This window comes from Xenopus tropicalis, chromosome 8 (genome assembly GCF_000004195.4).
Source record: "Xenopus tropicalis strain Nigerian chromosome 8, UCB_Xtro_10.0, whole genome shotgun sequence".
Taxonomy (NCBI): Eukaryota; Metazoa; Chordata; class Amphibia; order Anura; family Pipidae; genus Xenopus; species Xenopus tropicalis.
In genome coordinates this window covers 117,139,409-117,159,859 of record NC_030684.2, presented here as the reverse complement: position 1 = coordinate 117,159,859, position 20,451 = coordinate 117,139,409, and positions in this window count along the sequence as shown.

The window sequence follows — 20,451 nt, the reverse complement described above, 5'->3', positions numbered from 1 at the left end:
GTGACGTCTTTTGAATGGTCAAACGCAATCACATATTGCAATTAATTGGGTAAATTACTCAAATACGCACTCATGCACGTTATCTGTGTCATAGTTTATACTAACGTTATTAGGAAAACATAGCAAAGCATCGATCAACAATTCATTAGGGTCATTCACCCTTATATTGTGGGACTTTTTTTGTGCCCCATTACAATGATTGTAATTAGGTTAAGTAATTACTGAGCTATGTGGGTAATGTCTTAAGTTTTCTACTTGTCTAGTAACCCATGGCAATGAGAAAGTAGCATTGAAAACAAACATCTGATTGGTTGGTATGGGGTAATATAATAAGATACTTATTATATTACCCCGCAGTGCTGGGCCAAGCCAGCTGGGTGCCCTAGGCAACCTAGCCAGCCACTTTGGCCCTGTCGGCATTGCACTTGTAAGTTTGCACTTGTTGGGTCGTATGCCTTTGCTCAGGGATCCCCAACCTTTCTTACTCGTTAAGAAAAAGTTCATGGAGGTGCCAAATAAGGGCTAAGATTGGCTATTAGGCAGCCTCTATGCACACTATCAGCTTACAGGAGGCTTTATTTGGTAGGAAATCTTGTTTTTATTCAACCAAAACTTGCCCCCAAGTCAGGAATTCAAAAATAACTCCCTGGTTTGGGGGCACTGAGAGCAACATCTAAGGGGCTGGTGAGCAACATGTTGCCCCCGAGCCACTGGTTGGGGATCACTGCCTTTGCTTGTCCGTGCTCTGGCTTATTTACATGCATGTTTGATCAACCATTCACGACGAGCGAGCAGTTAAGCACAGTCATGGGGGCCTTGACTAGGGCTAGGCAAAAAAAGAGCTGCATGTCTAGTGCCCCCCCCCCCACCATTGCACCCTAGGCAAATGCCTCTCCTGAGAGAAATATAGGTGTATATATAGGGCTTAGTAGAGAGAGTAGAAGTTCTTACCCATAGAACTTAGGGATCCGGGTGCTCATGCCCCAGACCTTCAGCATGAGGGAGCCAAGTAGGAATGGAGAAATAGAAAAGGCAGGGACTCCGGCATGCCTCTCCTGCCTACCCCTAGTTCCAGCCCTGTTACCCTATACCCTCAAATGTATATACTCATAAATAGGTTACCTATCAAAAAATTCTATGAAATATTTATTGGCATATACATATCGGTAAATATTGCCCTTTGATATCTTTTACATTAAAGCTCAATTTTGTAATAGTCTCTATGCTATCACATGACAGGAAATAATGCATCTTGCAGCTGAAACAGGAAGTGTGAGAGTAGAAGACACAGCTCTCTCCATTCATTGGCTGATGTAACCTAGCATGTAGGTGTGTCCTTGGTTTGTGTGTGAGCACAGTGCCTTGTACAAGCCAGAAGTATGGACTTTGGCACTTACAATAACAATATTTCAATACAGTGTACTGGAATGAGCAATGATGCATGCAATTAGACAAATATATTCATGAAAAGTCAATTTATATAAACAGTGTTTTACACAAGTTGCTTTATGCAATATCATTTTATAAAGACCTGCAATGTCCAAGGGCCTATGCATAGATTCTTTGGAAAGACTTCAAGTCCTAGAATCTATCACTTCAACATGGAACAAGCTGAGGGAAGACCCAGCCCAAGGGGTGTAAGTAAAAAAAATGCCTATTTGCTTACCAAAATAGCACTGAGATCGTAAATGACCCCTATCAAGTTGTGTAAATGTATAAACATATTTAAAAGTGTATGAGGGCATTTATACCGAACGTATAGCATTAGTTCAAGTCAAAGCAGATGGATTTACTTAGGGAAGGCTGGTGTGGATAATAGTTGCCTTCCTGTTGATCTGCATGCTTGCAGCGTTAATACAGCAGAATGGTTGACTTTGTTATCTTTTTAATTTGTTACTACAGCATATGACTCAAGAGCACATTCCAGGTCTCTGATTAATGGTATGATGACATGCTGAGTAGCAGATCTGTCCTCAGTAAACCTCTTACAGATAATATAGATTGGCCATTATCTCTTCTCTAGAAGCTGCACGATCTGTCAAATGTTGTTTCCCAAGTACTACGGTGATTGACATGCAGTGCTGGGCAGGGCTTGTCCCAATACAGCTAATAATGTAAGTTTAACGTTATTTAAACATTACTTCTATTAAAGGGATAGTGATGTGTTTATTTTGTTTTTACACTAATGTGACAGGATCATTTTAAAAACATTTCCCATTGAGTTTTTGTGCCGTTCTACGCCTTTGTCCTCCATATCTCTCCCTTCTCCTGCAACCATCACACTGGGGGGGTGATTTATTAAGACACGAACGCTCCGAGTGTATTTTCGCCGATACTTTCCACGACTTTTTCGCAACTTTTTCGTACGCTTGCGTGAAAAATTCGGAAAGGTTCTGCCGCTGTTTACAATCGTTCGGTATGAACATTTTGGGACTTTCGGATCGCCAATACCATATTATCGTGACTAATACGATTTTTTCGTAAGCATTTTCTTCAGAAATTATCCAATCCGAATTTTTCCCATTCGGGATTCGAACTCGTGTTTTAACGAATTGGCCCCTATGGTTGGAGGTGGTGTAACACCCAAGGGACTGTTTAGATTTTGATTAGACTTTTTAAACAGTAATCCAGCTCCACTACTATGCCCAGCATGATAGTTCCAACAAGAGATTCCAACCCAGGAAAGTACAAAGGAGTTGGTGAACTGCACAAACATAAGTGTATCTTTATATAATAAAATTATTTTTGCGAACAAATTTCAGGAGACAAAACAACTCATTTATAGAGCGAGTCCAATCAACCACAATCAAAGTAAGAGAAAAAGGGGGTTTTGTCGGTATCAGAAAATTTAGGGGCATTTATTATGCTGTGTAAAAAACGGCGAGAAAATTCGCCACATATCGCCAGGCTTTTGACCATCATAAGTTCTTGTTGCACGCGTTTTTTCTTTCGCCGGAACTGACGTAAACTAACAGCGTAAAATCTGGCATTTGGACTACTATCTTGTCCGTTTATTTTGAACAGTTTTTTACACCATTTTGTCAGCGGATTCGTTTAACACAGCATAATAAATATGCCCCTCAGACTGCAATCTGCGGTTTGAAATCTGTGGCCCTCAATGTTTTGTTGAACTTTCATATTTCCCCAAGAGGGTAACTGCTAAAGGTCCAGGGCAGACACCCTTCTTCACTTGTCCTTTACCCGTCCCTAGGGGTGATCCTCCATTCTATGGTAAAGCCCGAATGCTTTCACTGATATCTTTTTAAGCAGGCTGTCCAGGCTCAGCTTCATTAAATCAATTACCAAATTCAGTCTCCATTCAGGTGGGATTGTCTGGTTAAGTCATTCCAAAGATTCTAGCCAAAGCAAACCCCCAAATAACATAACCAATGGATGCAACTTGAAACTGAGATATCAACTAACTCATTTATTAGTGAACTTGCCCACCTTGTCAAATGGTATTTCCATTGACTTTCCATGTGATAATAAGTATAACTAAAGGGTAGAAAAAACTAATGAATGTCCTTCTTAAAGAAATCATCCCTAATTTTAAAATTATATTATGGGAAATTGCCAAAAATATAGTGAAAGAACACATATCATTTTTCTATTAGTTTAAAGTACACCATGTTCCATTTCACCTCCATCCTAAGCTGCTTCTGGTAGTAGAACAGATTCCACCTGAGCTTGTATTCTGCTTGCTTACGGAATATGAAGAACTTTTGATATCTGAAACTGGAAAAAATGCCTTTGCCCCTGGGTATACTAGCTGCCAGCATGCCAGTTTCTAAATTAAAAATAAGACTAAATTTAGAAGTCAAACTGTACAGACATTTATATTGGCTTGGTTAACAGTGTCTTCTGCAAGTAGCTTATTATGTTTGGTGAAGACTCAATGAAACAAAATAAGGCAGAAGAGGAAACCTATGAGCCTAGGATTCCAAGCTCTTCTCTCATGATACGGGTCCATCAAAATTCATGATCAATTACCACCTGCTCTATATGGCTCTCTTGTCAAACAAAGTATGATACCTACTTAATTCCAGTAAATTTCAAACAAGTTCTGGTTGTCTTGTCAACTATATCCCATACAGGTATACAGGTAGTCTGGTGTTTTGTATTAAAAGGAGAATATATCAAGTGCAATACATACATTAAGAAGATCAGATGTTCTCCTTATCCACAATTCTCCACATCTGTGGATGGGCATAAGCCAATTCTGTCTTCCAGAATTTTTCTTCTTGCCAGTGATCCCCATCCAATGGCTCACAAGCAACATGTTGCTCACCACCCCTTTGATGTTGCTCCCAGTGGCCTCAAAGTAGGAGCCCATTTTTATTTTTCTAGCTTTGAAGCACATTTTGGAAGCCCAGAGATACAGTTTGACTCCAAGCAGAGCCTCCTGCAGGCTAGCAATCCACGTGGGGCTACTAAATAGCCAATCACAGCCTTTTTTAGCATCCTCAAGGAACTTTTTTAATGTTTGTGTGGCCCACCAACATTTGTACATCTGTGCGCAGCTCAGTAAAAAAGGATGGGGATACCTGTTTCTTGCCATAGGCAGTCTAGTCTAGAAAAAAGTCACAAAAAAAAATTAAAAGCTTGCTTTTTCATGAAAATGCTTGAAAAGTTGGAAGATTATTTGTTTTTACCCAATAGGGAAGTTCTTATAAGGAATTCTATACCTATACCTTACACAGTGTTGCTTAAAGGTCTTCCCCCGATATCCCCACCTATGGGTGGGCGATATATGGGAGCTTGAAGTTAAAAAAAAAAATAAACCGATCGTTTGGCCCTGGGGCCAAACGACCGGATTATGTAGGCGGCAATGGGGCAGTCGGTTCGGGGACCGCATCAATGAGCCGATGCGGTCCCCGATCCGACTGGATTTTCTAACCTGGCCGATCGATATCTGGCCAATTTCAGGCCAGCACGCTCGTTTCTGCCCCTACACGGCCAGATAAGCTGCCGAGTCGGTCCAAGGGACCGTGTATGGGGGCCTTTAGCTGCAACTTGATCATATGCTTATTGTTTACATGGGGAATGACAGCACTAGAAGACTAGAAGGTCTTTCACAAAGCTGTAGCCCATTATATGTTACATTAATGGTCATTTCCATATATTGTTTTTATTTAAATGGAATCTAAACTCCAAAACAAGTATCAAGAATGCTCCACTGAGCATTTTTTTGCAGTTCACATTTATATTCTATTTTTATTGGTTCCTGCATTTTCAGACTGCTGATTCCAAGCTGTTTGCTCAACAGCTTTCTTTGAAAGTCAAAGTGTCAGCAACCCTATGTTTACTTGACTATACCAGCAGCTCATAGTTAGTTTTTATAAAGTGGTAGAAAAATTTGTCACGTAGTTGAACGAGATCGGAAAAAAAACTCGTACACTGACTTTCATCATCTTTTCATCTGAATCTAATTTAGAATTCCAGTGTTTTATAGGGACTAAGTTTTACTTTTAGCTTGCTGGGAATTGTGGCAGCTACAAAACGATGCTCCTGTGTAAACTAACAACAAACATTGTTCTCTCTTCAGTACATTTTTGTGAAAATAATGGGAAAAAATGACAGTTGTAATAATGGTAATGCAATGAAGGTAAAACATAATTCCGAAAAATCTGCATAGTGAAATACTGACATTCTAAATGAATATAAAAGTGAGTGTAGGACTGGTCAGCCCAGGAATAAACTACTAGCTTAATTATATTGCAATTTATGGACAAATATCCCCTGTTTTTTAAAGGGGCTGGAATTTTCTTTCTTTTTTTTTTTTAAATTTATCATTTTTATTGAGTTTTAACACAAGTTACAAAAATCTGCACTGGCACAGTCAGCATAAAACGTATACAGGTATCAGAACCCTTAGAAACCTATCATCCAGAAAGTTCCAAATTATGGAAAGGCCATCTCCCATAGACTCCATTATAAGCAAATAATTCAAAGTTCTAAAAATGATTTCTTTTTTCTCTGTAATAATAAAACAGAACTTTGTACTTGATCCCAACTAAGATATAATTACCCCTTATTGGGGCAGAACAGCCCTATTGGGGTTATTTAATGGTTAAATGATTCCCTTTTCTCTGTAATAATAAAACAGTACCTGTACTTGGTCCCAACTAAGATATAATTACCCCTTATTGGGGGCAGAACAGTCCTATTGGGTTTATTTAATGGTTAAATGATTCCCTTTTCTCTGTAATAATAAAACAGTACCTGTACTTGATCCCAACTAAGATATAATTACCCCTTATTGGGGCAGAACAGTCCTATTGGGGTTATTTAATGGTTAAATGATTCCCTTTTCTCTGTAATAATAAAACAGTACCTGTACTTGATCCCAACTAAGATATAATTACCCCTTATTGGGGCAGAACAGCCCTATTGGGGTTATTTAATGGTTAAATGATTCCCTTTTCTCTGTAATAATAAAACAGTACCTGTACTTGATCCCAACTAAGATATAATCACCCCTTATTGGGGGCAGAACAGCCCTATTGGGTTTATTTAATGGTTAAATGATTCCCTTTTCTCTGTAATAATAAAACAGTACCTGTACTTGATCCCAACTAAGATATAATTACCCCTTATTGGGGGCAGAACAGCCCTATTGGGTTTATTTAATGGTTAAATGATTCCCTTTTCTCTGTAATAATAAAACAGTACCTGTACTTGATCCCAACTAAGATATAATTAATCCTTATTGGAGCCAAAAAAATCCTATTGGGTTTAATTACTGTTTAAATAATTTATTTAGCAGACATAAAGTAGGAGATCCGAATTACAGAAAGATCCCTTATCTGGAAAACCCCAGGTCTCGAGCATTCTGGAACGGGTCCCATACCTGTACAACATTCTCAATATGGATAAAGAGATTACAGTGTTGATCATTAATATTTAAGTGATTCTTATTACAGGAATGGGACCCATTATCCAGAATGCTCGGAACCTGGAGTTTTCCGGATAATTCAGATCTCCTACCTTACATTTGCTAATAAAATTATTTAAACAGCTATTAAACCCAATGGGATTGTTTTGGCTCCAATAAGGATTAATTATATCTTAGTTGGGATCATGGACAAGGTACTTTTTTATTACTAGAGAGAAAAAGGAAATCATTTTTAAAAATGTGAATTATTTGATTAAATGGAGTCTATGGGAGATGGCCTTTCTGTAATTTGGAACATTCTGGATAATGGGTTTCCGGATAAGGGGTCCGATACCTGTATTACATAAAATGTTTTAAACAGCTACTCAGTAGAGTTATATACTTAAGGCTATATTAAATGAGTTAACAACCATCTGAATACTTTTCTTAGGCAATTAACACTCCCAGCCTTTCAACAGAAATTTGCCACTTTCCTTCTCCCTAGTTGAATGGCATTGCACCCTTTATTTCTGTAGCTTATGTGAAGGTCCTGCTCCATTAGGCACCATCAACTAATGGGTAAGTCAGGCCTAACACTTCCTGGTCCCAACTACTGCACAAATTCCCGTATTTCCATGGTGTGCACAGACACATTGGTTGTAAACACGTTTATTTATGAGCTTCAGGAACAAACCACTTAAACAGATCAACACTGCGAAATGTCTTCTTTATTGCTCACAACATGCTTTGGGCATTTATCCCACTCAGGCCGGCCAACATGTAAACAGTTTGTGACGCCAGTTCATTCTGCAGAGCAGTCATTAAGCCACCAGCGTGGAGAAGGGGACTCATCAGTTTACAAATAAGTCGTTATATATCTTAATTTCAGTTTGTAAGAACAAAGGTTTTCTTTAAATTAGACATTTAGGCAAATAAAAGTGTAAAGCATAAATGAAGCATACACATACTGTAATCTCTCTTTTTCTTTTTGTGTCTTAACTAAATACATTACTGGGAGTTGTCATTTTGTTTGTGTGTTGTTGCTTCTCTGAGCATTTGTAGAAATACAACCACTGCAAATAACATAAGAATATTGTCACTATATGGCAATGCAAAGCCATTTCAGCTCTGTTTGCAGACACGCTAATGTTCTGGTTGAACCTCGATGCCAGATGCTGGTGTTGTGGTGGATGCTGATTTGATTTAGGAGCCTGATGTCACATATGGCAAATATACAAGCAATGCTTAAAATGTTTAAAAAAATGTATTGTTTACAAGAAATGCGCCGTTACAACGAATGAATCCACAGGTATGGAATGTTGGACTCAAAAATCAGCCCTTTTTGGACAGCAGCCTTTAAAATGATGATATCAGTGCTGAGATCCAAGAAAGTAAAAAGCAGAGGAAAATGGCAAAAATACAAAAAGTTCTTCATTCCAAGAGTCAGAATTCATCATTCGTGCTATTGTTACATCTATTAAATAAAAAAAGAAATGCCCTGCATACTTGAAACTGATACCAACTGGGCACCAATCAAGGTGCCAAGGGTCATAAGGGACCTTAACTAAACTTCACGGTTTTTAAATGCATATGTTTTAAATGCAGCATGTCCAAGTTGCCACTTTGTAAATGTGTGAAATTAGAATTTGATGTTTGCTGACTACAAATGTTTATGGATTCTATTGCCAGATTCAATTCAATAGTTATCTCATGGTTTATCATGTGAGAACTTATGGACCAGATTCAATTCAAGGAGAAAAATGTTTTTCTCCTAATTCAGTTTAATTTTTTCCCCATAGGGCCGGTTTCAATTCACTGAGAGAAAGGTTTATCAAGTGAAAACGTATGGATGAGATTCAAGTCGGGATGCAATTCAATTCAATTCAGATAAACTTATTTAATGGTTTATCATGGGAAAACTCTATTGAATTCTATGGGATAAAACTGAATAAGGAGAAATATTGTTTGTCCTAAAATTGAATCGCGCCCACAAGTTTTTATGTGATAAACCATGTAATAACTTTTTTCTCACTGGATTCAGTCTGACCCTATAGACTTCAATAGAGTTTTCACATGATTAATAGCGAGATAAGCAAATTGAAGCTCTTCCATAAGTTTACACGTGATAAACCAGAATTTAACTTTTTCTCACTAAGATAGATCTAGTCCTATGTTGGAGTGGGGAGATAAATTGCAGAATATAAAAAATAAAAAAAAATGGAAAAGTTTAAAGAAAAGCAACCAAGTATTTTAGAGAATGGCACCTAAGCAGCAATATGATGACCATTGAGAATGGAGGAATGAGTTTTGTTACTGTAGATCAGTGATCCCCAACTATTGGCTCATAAGAAACATGTTGCTCAGTCTTCCCCTTTGATGTTGCTCCCAGTGGCCTCAAAACAGGTGCCCATTTTTCTGGCAAGTTTTGGAAGCACAGAGACACAATTTTACTCCAAGCAGAACCTCCTGCAGGCCAGCAGTCCCCATGGGGCTACCAAATAGCCACTCACAGCCCTTATTTGGCATCCCCAAAGAACATTTTTTCATGCTTGTGTGGATCACCAACACTCTTTACATTCAAATGAGTGTGGCTCAAGAACAAAAAAGGTTAGGGATCCCTGCTGTAGATTATATTTTGGGTCTACACCTAAATTTGGTGTTTGACTTTCCTTATCAATCGTTTCAGTCTAAGAGTGAAGACAGACTGGGTGATTAGTCCCCATGATTTTACAATCTAGAAGCGGCAACTAATCGCCAACCACTAAAAGTTGCGGTGACACGTAAGATGCAGTTGTGGCGCCTTGTATGTTTACATAGCGGTTAGTCGCCACAATAAGTCACCACAACTGTGTGTTTTTAGTTGCCATGACAGAGGTTTTCTTAAAAGTCACGCTGACTAATCTCCCGGCCTGTCTTTTCCCTAATAGTTACCACTAATCCACTAATGTTGCTGCCAATTCTGTTCTAAAACACAAATCCTGGTGCACCCAAAATTGTATAGCTGTTCTCTCTTGTAAACAGCCTCAGTACTTGTGGGTAAAGACGTGACTGTAAGGATCTATAATGCATTGCCTTGACGTTTTGAATGAGATGCCATCTTCATCAAGTTTGCTACAGTTGGTAAAACCAAAGCTCAGATTATTTGGTATGAGATTTTGCCACATTAGCAAACTGTCCTTAATTTAATAACCTGGTCAAATAGACCATAGACCCAATCAAGTGTTGACTTTTATTCTTTTAATTGAACCAAACCAGTAAAACCTAACTGCTGCTTGGCTGCTATGGGTTACTAGACATAGGCAGATGTTTCCCACTTGTTTTCTGAAACATCATTGAAAGTATGTACAAAAAAAGCAAAGTTTTCCTAAGTTTATTGTAGTAATCAGAATTATGTAAGAGCGGTCTCTTTTTCAAGATGGTAGAAAAAAATAAATAAGAGTTCCAAATAGCGGCCCCGCTTTGTGCTTATTTCACATAGACTGTGACATACTGTATTTCTTGGAAGTCGTCTAGAAAATAACACATTTTTAAGCTGAAAAGATATATTTAGGTGCAAGCAACTGAGTTATTAAAATCCTGACAAGGTGTTAGTGACATCATATGCATTTAGTCATTGGCTTCACTTTCATTTTTTCCAGTATTATAAATACATAAAATAGAGTTGTTTGTGTTCCTTCCTAAGATGGAAGCAAACTTAAAAGGGAAAAGAATTTCAGAGGTTCATAAAAATTGTTACAATGAATCATGCATCTTAACTTCCACTGTTTTTTATCCATTAAAAGACTGAAAATGATGACCGTGCCAAGCTCTTTGTTATCACAATAACTCTGCTGTTTAATCCTGTTAAGGCATAGGTTTTCAGCCTCTTTGGGTTTAAAGTACCAAATTTGTTTGGGGGTCCACTTAGCTTAGAACAGTGATCCCCAACCAGTGGCTCAGGGGCAACATGTTGCTCCCCAACCCCTTGGATGTTGCTCTCAGTGCCCCCAAACCAGGGAGTTATTTTTGAATTCCTGACTTGGGGGCAAGTTTTGGTTGAATAAAAACAAGATTTACTACCAAATAAAGCCCCTGTAAGCTGATAGGGTGCATAGAGGCTGCCTAATAGCCAATCTTAGCCCTTATTTGGCTCCTCCATGAACTTTTATGGTGCTTGTGTTGCTCTCCAAGTCTTTTTACATTTGACTGTGGCTCAGGAGTAAGAAAGGTTGGGAATCCCTGGCTTAGAACAAGGTTGAGAACAAGTATTTCATCCCCATCTTACCCTAAACTGGCCTTCTTTCCACTTTTTTGAGTCCCTGCCGCAGAAGCCAGCCCCACAGTCTGGGAACCAATATTTTAAAGCAGGGGTCCCCAACCATTCTTACTCGTCAAATGTAAAAAAACTTGGAGAGCAACACAAGCACCATAAAAGTTCATGGAGGTGCCAAATAAGGGCTAAGATTGGCTATTAGGCAGCCTCTATGCACACTATCAGCTTACAGGGGGCTTTATTTGGTAGGAAATCTTGTTTTTATTCAACCAAAACTTGCCACCAAGTCAGGAATTCAAAAATAACTCCCTGGTTTGGGGCACTGAGAGCAACATCCAAGGGGTTGGTGAGCAACATGTTGCCCCCAAGCCACTGGTTGGGCATCACTGCTATAAACAATGGGCTTGTATCCTAGACTACTGCTGAAATACTCTATAAAAAGTCAGTTAGAATAAAGCAGTTCTTCCATTTCAACAACCGGCTCCATTTCAACAACCGACTCATATAAAATAATATTAAAACAAAGTAAATGTTATACACCTGCATTACTGGCACCCCCTTTGGCTTAAGGCATTAGGTACAAGGCACAGTGTCAGGGCTCCTTGGTGTTGGCGTTGCATCTGTAGGTGCTTGGTTTAGTATTTAGAACATAGCTCTAGTACAGGGATCCCCAACCTTTTATACCCATGAGGCACATTTAAATAGAAAAAGTGTTGGGGAGCAACACAAGCATGAAAATGTTTTCTGGAGGTAGCAATAAGAACTTTAATTCTACTTAATGGCCCCTATGTGGACTGGCAGCCTGAAGAAGGCTCTGTTTGACATAATACTTGAGGCCACTGGGAGCAACATCCAAGGGGTCGGGGAGCAAAATATGTTACCCCTGAGCCACTGATTGGGGATCACTGCTCTAGTAAAAGGCATGCAGGTGGTTGCCCATGCCAAGCCCTTATATGACCATGTTCCAATGTGCTCAATTTATAACCTAAGGCAAATCTTTGCATCTCCCAGTTGTGGACACACTGTGAAAAGTGCACTATGGGTGAAGAACATGGCAATTTGCAATAATATTTTGCACTTCATAAACAAAACTCCCTTCCAATATTATCCAGAAGAGGATAATATTTCATACAAGTAATAACTATGAGCTGCACCACTTCAACAGCCAGCCCACACGTTTTCAATAAAAATCGGGGTGGGGACATGAAACTCACCCCCTCTAATTGCCATCCAGCAAACTATTGGGGTTTCCATATACAAGATCTTTTCAGGCATTTAAATTGTTATTTATATTTGAAGCACACCATTAATGAAACACTTCATACATTCACCTTGTTTGCGTTCTACATGTTTGAGTTTATTAAAGATATATATTTTTACATAGAGCCTTCTTGTTTGTTCATACACATATATGCTAAGCTGTTGATCATTCAGACCTCAAAGTCACTAATCACATAAACGGTGCTTCATTATCCGGGCATACGCGAGTGCTACGGTTTCACGTAATGAATGTGCCTTTAAAAAAGGTAATAGTAAACGTATAAAGCAATGTATGTACTCCATTCATCCAGTTCTTTCCTCTCCATCTACAAACATGAACCATTATTGAGTCTTCCATAAATAGAGCATCCTTCACTAATAAGACCAGACATAATTATCACCCAGATTTCGCTGCTTGTTTTGTCCCTAAAATCTGCCCCATCTGTTTCATATTATCGTTTCGAAATAGGTTCATTAGAGACCTCGGCGTTTATTTATACCGCGTTGTTTGTGCTAAGGTTGGGATTTTCTTAAACTGTTAGCATTACTTTAAGGCCCATAATGCATAAACAGGATGGAGTCCCAATAAGTGTGCAAAGACCCCCCTCCTTTCCATGCGCCGTATAAAATCTGGTTTTAATGTAAACTTTCTCGTAAACATGTTGACAGTTCCGTTTACATCCTACAGAGCCAATCTTTGCTTACATTTATTAATCCAAGTCCTGATACACAGCAAATATCCAGTAATGAGTATGCTGAGTAAATGCCAAGAGTGTAAGGTCATGTGGTAACTACACACCATGAATAAACCAATGACAAGGCTGTGCCTCCCTTTATGAAGTTCCCACCGGCATTTTTGCAATGATATATATTTATTAGGTCTTTGTTGAAGGTCCAGTGCAATGGATCAGGATCACTCCTTTATCAATACAGACCTGCTGACCGGCTAACACAGGGGTCCCCAAAAAGGGATGCACCAAACCCACTTTTTTGGGTTTGGCTGAACCTCCGAACCCACCTCACTGCCCATTTAACCCTTTCCGAATTCTAATTAGCATGTGCTAATTTATGCCAATTAGGATTCGGATTTGGTTTTGCCGGTACTGCAGATCTGTCCGAAACTGAATCCTCAAAAAAACGCCGGGATTTGGCCGAATCCCAAACTGAATCCGGGGTTCGGTGCATCCCTAGTCCCCAACCTTTCTTACTCGTGAGCCACAGTCAAATGTAAAAAGACTTGGAGAGCAACACAAGCACCATAAAAGTTCATGGAGGTGCCAGATAAGGCTGATGCCACACGTGGCGTTTTTCCCACTGCATTTTTTCTCGGCCTAAAAACGCCGCACAAGCCACACAGCCCCTGACTATGGCGTTTTTCAGCCTAGTACTGGTGATGTAAGCAAATCCCATTTCCATGGTGCTAATAGTGCGAAATAGGAAAAAACGCAGCGTATTTCCACTAGCTCTGGCAGCTGCCTTTGCGTATACATAGGAATAGCTTGCTTTGCAAATACTGGCGTATTTCAGCCAACACTTGAAAAATCTGTGCTAAGGCATTTTCTAGCGTATTACTGCATTGTGTGGTTTGCTTCAAGTCTTTTCAAGTTATTTCTATGGATGATGATATCAGGCGTTTTTCAGCCGCCGAGAGAATTAGAAAATACGCAACGGAAAAACGCCATGTGTGGCATCAGCCTAAGGGCTAAGATTGGCTATTAGGCAGCCTCTATGCACACTATCAGCTTACAGGGGCTTTCTTTGGTAGTAAATCTTGTTTTTATTCAACCAAAACTTGCCCCCAAGTCAGGAATTCAAAAATAACTCCCTGGTTTGGGGGCACTGAGAGCAACATCCAAGGGGTTGGTGAGCAACATGTTGCCCCTGAGCCACTGGCTGGGGATCACTGCCCTAACACCAATAGAAACTCTAACAAAGTGGTGGAACAGCTTGTTTACTACAGGAACTCACCCAGGCAGGCAGTAAACAAGCAGCACGTGATATGGGAATATTTCTAGGATAGCAGTCAATAATTAGGTCATAATTCACAGGATTTATGGCCCCCTAGTTCCTAAATCATGACTAATTGCGTGTATGGCTTTCTGGGAAATATCATAAAATGAGGAGAACTATCAAAGTGAGAATTACAGCTGCATGTTCAATAATTATTACTAACATGGTTTCTGTGAAACTCAAAGCATATTGCAAGGGGGATTCATAATGATTTTAATATGTTTGTGTCTCACGCTTTTAAGTGCTTGCGGCATTGCATAATGATCCCTGGCTCACCCCCAGCCCAAAATGCAATGAAAATAAATTGCTTTTATGTCATGGAAAATTACAGGCATAGCTATTTCAGAAATGTTTTAACAATTAGGGCTAAATTCAATTTTCCTTTGGGTCTTTTCTTTTTAAATTCCCCTATTTTTTTTTTTCTTTTTGGTTTTTACATTCAGCGTTTTGACATTTGCTGTCAGATACAAGAAGCTGCCTGTTTATATACAGTCTGAATCACGATCCTTAATGTGTTTAAAACTATCGAAAACAAGTCTGGAAAGGAAAGATTTTACTCTAAAGTAATGTTTTTTTTAGTCTCCTCCTGTCCTCCTTTCTAACAAAAGTATTTTATATATATATAACACTGTTTATACCAATAGAAAAACTCACCGGTGTTCTTCAGATCCCCCCTATATACAATATATATATATATATTAGACAAAAATAGGCGGCACACACAGTTCATTGCTCAGAAAAATGTATTAAAAATCTTCTGCATCCATAATAAATACAAAAAGGCAAGTACTGTTTATGGCAGGGTGGGCAGGGCCGGATTTCCAAATTGGCCGCCCCCGGTCGAACGCCCCCCCCCCCCCAGTGCGCATGCGCGATACAGGGGGAGAGGGGTTTCCATGCGCAGTAGGACAAACTTGGATACGGAGCAGTGGGGAGAAGTCCCCCCATTGCTCCGTATGGGTAAAAAACTTTTTAGATTTTGGTGCGGTGGGGCGGCATGCCACCCCCAGGTTTCTGCCGCCCTAGGCCCGGGCCTTTGTGGCCTCTCCACAAATCCGGGCCTGAGGGTGGGGAGTGGGTGAGAAACACATTGCATACCCAAACATCACCAGTTCCATATACTCGCCATTTTGTATCTACAGTGTCCTTGACAATGTAAAAAATAATAGATAATAATATATTCCCATAATCCTAAAAGCTAAAAAAATCCTAAAAAACTGTTCATGGGCAGGGTCGGACAGGGGGTGCAGGGCCCACCGGGGCTTCTGCCTCAGGGGCCCCTGCACTCCCCGCTGCCTTTACATCGCCCTTCTGCAGGAGCCCCAACACCCTCCGACCTCCTCCCCCGAGCGTGCCTAAATGAAACTCACCTGCTGCGCGGCGGGGGAGGAAGACCGGTGGATTGCTTGAGCGCCCTGGGGGGTTCGGGTCTGGGCCGCTGGGGCCCACTGGGTTGTTTTTTCCCGGTGGCCCAGTCCAACACTGTTCATGGGAGTTAAGTGAGTAAATACTTAAAGTTTGACATGGTGGATTAGAAATGATATAAGAACACACAATTGCATGGGAAAAAACAACCCATTAACTTAAATGATAAGTAGTGATGAGCAAATCCCGTCCTGTTTCACTTTTCTGAAAATTTTGCAGACCTGCTAAAAAATGTGCGAAAATTTGCGAAATGCGGCTACTGCACAGCTTTTTTGATGCAACCGTTCCATATTCGTCTTTGAAAATAAAGACTGGCAGTCATTTTAGTTGAAACAATCTTGATTTGGAAGCATAGTGTGTGAGCAGCTATTCATTTCCACAAGTCGCGGTCCACAGTGGAACACATACGCTAGATCTACTAGGTACCATCTTGGATTATAGTTGGAGGTATTTGCAGTTTTGGAGAGCACAGAGCTGAGCTTAAAGAGAGCAAAAGAGAGTAGAGTGGGAAGCACCCTGTGAAATAAGCACAATTTTTGTGAACTTAGGAGCAGATTTATATTTGTGTCATTTTAGAGGTTTTTCCAACCCACTTGCCCTTATTTATTCCTTATTTATTAAAAAATACAATTGAAAAAATGTGGATGCAAAAACCCTGAATGCATTAAATCACAAACTTTACTTCACTTTAGTAGCTCAGATAGCCACCCCAAAAGAATACGCAAAAAAAACTTGAAGTGAATGGTCCGCAAAGGGCAGCTCCCATTGACTTCTGCATGACCTTGCAAGCTTTTATATAGAACATTTTTATATTTTGCGTTTTTCACCGTTTTTACACATAATAAATTGAGAAAAAATTGTGATTATTAGAGCAAAATAATATGAATTGTGGCAAAAAATACAGGTATAGCACCCGTTATCCAGAATACTCAGGACCAAGGGTATTCCGAATAAGGGGTTTTTCCATAATTTGGACCTCCATACATTAAGTCTACTAAAAAAACAATAAAACATTAATTAAACCCAATAGGATTGTGTTGCCTCCAATAAGGATTATTTATATCTTAGTTGGGATCAAGTACAGGTACTGTTTTATTATTACAGGGAAAAGGGAATCATTTAACCATTAAATAAACCCAATAGGGCTGTTCTGCCCCCAATAAGGGGTAATTATATCTTAGTTGGGATCAAGTACAGGTACTGTTTTATTATTACAGAGAAAAGGGAATCATTTAACCATTAAATAAACCCAATAGGGCTGTTCTGCCCCAATAAGGGGTAATTATATCTTAGTTGGGATCAAGTACAAGGTACTGTTTTATTATTACAGAGAAAAGGGAATCATTTAACCATTAAATAAACCCAATAGGGCTGTTCTGCCCCAATAAGGGGTAATTATATCTTAGTTGGGATCAAGTACAAGGTACTGTTTTATTATTACAGAGAAAAGGGAATCATTTAACCATTAAATAAACCCAATAGGGCTGTTCTGCCCCCAATAAGGGGTAATTATATCTTAGTTGGGATCAAGTACAAGGTACTGTTTTATTATTACAGAGAAAAGGGAATCTTTTAACCATTAAATAAACCCAATAGGGCTGTTCTGCCCCCAATAAGGGGTAATTATATCTTAGTTGGGATCAAGTACAGGTACTGTTTTATTATTACAGAGAAAAGGGAATCATTTAACCATTAAATAAACCCAATAGGACTGTTCTGCCCCCAATAAGGGGTAATTATATCTTAGTTGGGATCAAGTACAGGTACTGTTTTATTATTACAGAGAAAAGGGAATCTTTTAACCATTAAATAAACCCAATAGGGCTGTTCTGCCCCCAATAAGGGGTAATTATATCTTAGTTGGGATCAAGTACAGTACTGTTTTATTATTACAGAGAAAAAGGAAATCAGTTTTAAAATTATGAATTATTTGATTAAAATGGAGTCTATGGGAGACGGGCTTTCCATAATTCGGAGCTTTCTGGATAATGGGTTTCCAGATAAGGAATCCCAAACCTGTACAACCATTGATAAATCTGCCCCTTAGTCTAATCAAAAGACTTGGCATTTTTTGTTATTTCCTTTTTTTACACCTCTTATTTGGCTCCCGGATTTTAAAATAGGAATATTCTGGTGATTGTAGAAATGTCTTTTTTTATTGTTTTTCTTCTTTGGGCTTACACACACATATATATATATGCACTATGATTCATTCTTTCCCGGGATTTTTAGTAGGAACTGACAAACTGCCGGTGTTTTTTTAAGGTATATTTTAATGAACTTAAGCTGCCATTTATAATTATGGAATATTTGACGTTCCTGCATATAATTTAGAATTTTTCTGCTCTTAACTAGTATTCTGCTGGCCAGTTCTGTTTTTAATGTAATAAACTTATTTAGTAGTGTGATATAGGACAATGAAAACATTGTTGTGTATATTATGCATTACTAGTCAGATTTGTTTAGATCAGGGCTCCCCAACCTTTCTTACTCATGAGCCACAGTCAAATATAAAAAGACTTGGAGAGCAACACAAGCACCATAAAAGTTCATGGAGGAGCCAAATAAGGGCTAAGATTGGCTATTAGGCAGCCTCTATGCACCCTATCAGCTTACAGGGGGCTTTATTTGGTAGTAACTCTTGTTTTTATTCAACCAAAACTTGCCCCCAAGTCAGGAATTCAAAAATAACTACCTGGTTTGGCTTGGGATCACTGGGTAAACAATAAAGCAATCTCCCATTGTTATAATTTAGCATGAAAATACCTTAAATACAAACATATACGTGCGGATGCTGTTCATTGACTACAGCTCCGCTTTCAACACCATTGTACCAACCAGACTTGTCATGAAACTCCGTGACCTGAACATCGGTTCCTCCCTGTGCAGCTGGATCCTGGACTTCCTGACAAACAGACCTCAGGTGGTTCGGATCGGCAACATCACCTCATCCACACTGACACTTAGCACCGGTGCCCCCCAGGGATGTGTGCTCAGCCCCCTGCTGTACACCCTGTTCACCCACGACTGTACAGCAACACACAGCTCCAATACTATCATCAAATTTGCAGACGACACCACCATCATCGGCTGCATTTCTAATGGAGATGAGTCGGCATACAGGGTAGAGGTGAGAGCCCTGACATCATGGTGCCGTGACAACAACCTGCTGCTCAACGTCAGCAAAACTAAGGAGCTCATTGTGAATTTCAGGAGACTGCAGGGAGGAGGCCATACCCCCATTCACATTGAGGGAGCAGAGGTGGAGAGAGTCAGCTGCTTCAGATTCCTGGGCATCAATATCAGTGAGGATCTGAGTTGGTCTCACCACGTTGGAGTGATCACAAAAGCTGCAAGACAGCGGCTCTTCTTTCTGCGGCGCCTGAGGAGGTTCGGCATGGACCCCAGAATACTCACAAACTTCTATCAATGCACCATTGAGAGTATTCTGTCTGGCTGTATCACCACCTGGTATGGCAGCTGTAATGCTTTGGACCGCAAAGCTCTGCAGAGGTTGGTGAGATCAGCACAGCGCATCACCAGGACTGAACTGCCTGCCATGCAGGACCTGTACAGACAGCGCTGTAGGAGGAAGATGCAGCGGATCCTCTCTGACCCCAGCCACAGTCTTTTCACGCTCCTACCATCAGGCAGGCGGTACAGGAGCATTCAGACCCACACCAGCAGATACAGACACAGTTTCTACCCACAAGCCATCAGGCTTCTGAACTGCTGACATTCTGCACAAACCAACACAAACTCCCCATAACTACTGGACTCTTCCCAGTGTCACTTTAAGCAAAGCCACTTTAAATCCTCTTTAAATCCTCACTGCACAATTCCAAATATTTAATTGCATTTTTTTCTTGTAAATACTTTATAGCACACTTTTATTTTATTTAATATTTGTATTTTTTTATTTTTTTTTGTCTATGTAAAGTTGGGAGGAACACGGGTCAAAAAATTTCATTACGGTAATGATGCTTCATTGTTATTTGTAAATGACAATAAAACTTGAAACTTGAAATACATAAAGCCATTAATATGTACTCAACTGGGCCAACAAGCAATATTATAGATAATATAAAACAGTGGAGAGAGGTTTTTATTTATTTTTCAAAAAGTTCTATTTTTTTTGTAGTATTTGCATAGTATTTCCTCCTGTTAGCAACACTTTCACTGTTTGGATTTAGACACAGAATCAAAGCAATATTCTAACAATGCTCTGCTAGGGCAGTGATTCTCCAACTGAAAGTCCAGGGCTTCATACATTTAAGAAGAGTTGATGAGAAAAGAGCCATTGGCTAAAGCAGAGAGAATAAAACAACTATACTTTTGTGTTTATTCTAAATGTATGGAAGCCAGATTGTTTTTCATGGGAAATTACAATGTTTATCCATGTTGTATTCATTTTTTAATTTATTTTTAATGAGATTTTTATCCTTGACAATGAAATATATAAAAATGGCTCAAACTGGTTAATGGAGCAAGAACTGAAAGATCGGCACAGTGATTGAACGTGCAATAAATCCCAGACAATATTCATTTTCTTTTACAGACCACAAATATAGTGTAAAACTTTTTATTTCAGTTTTAATTTGTTTCAATAAGATGTGTACCTAAGGTTGTA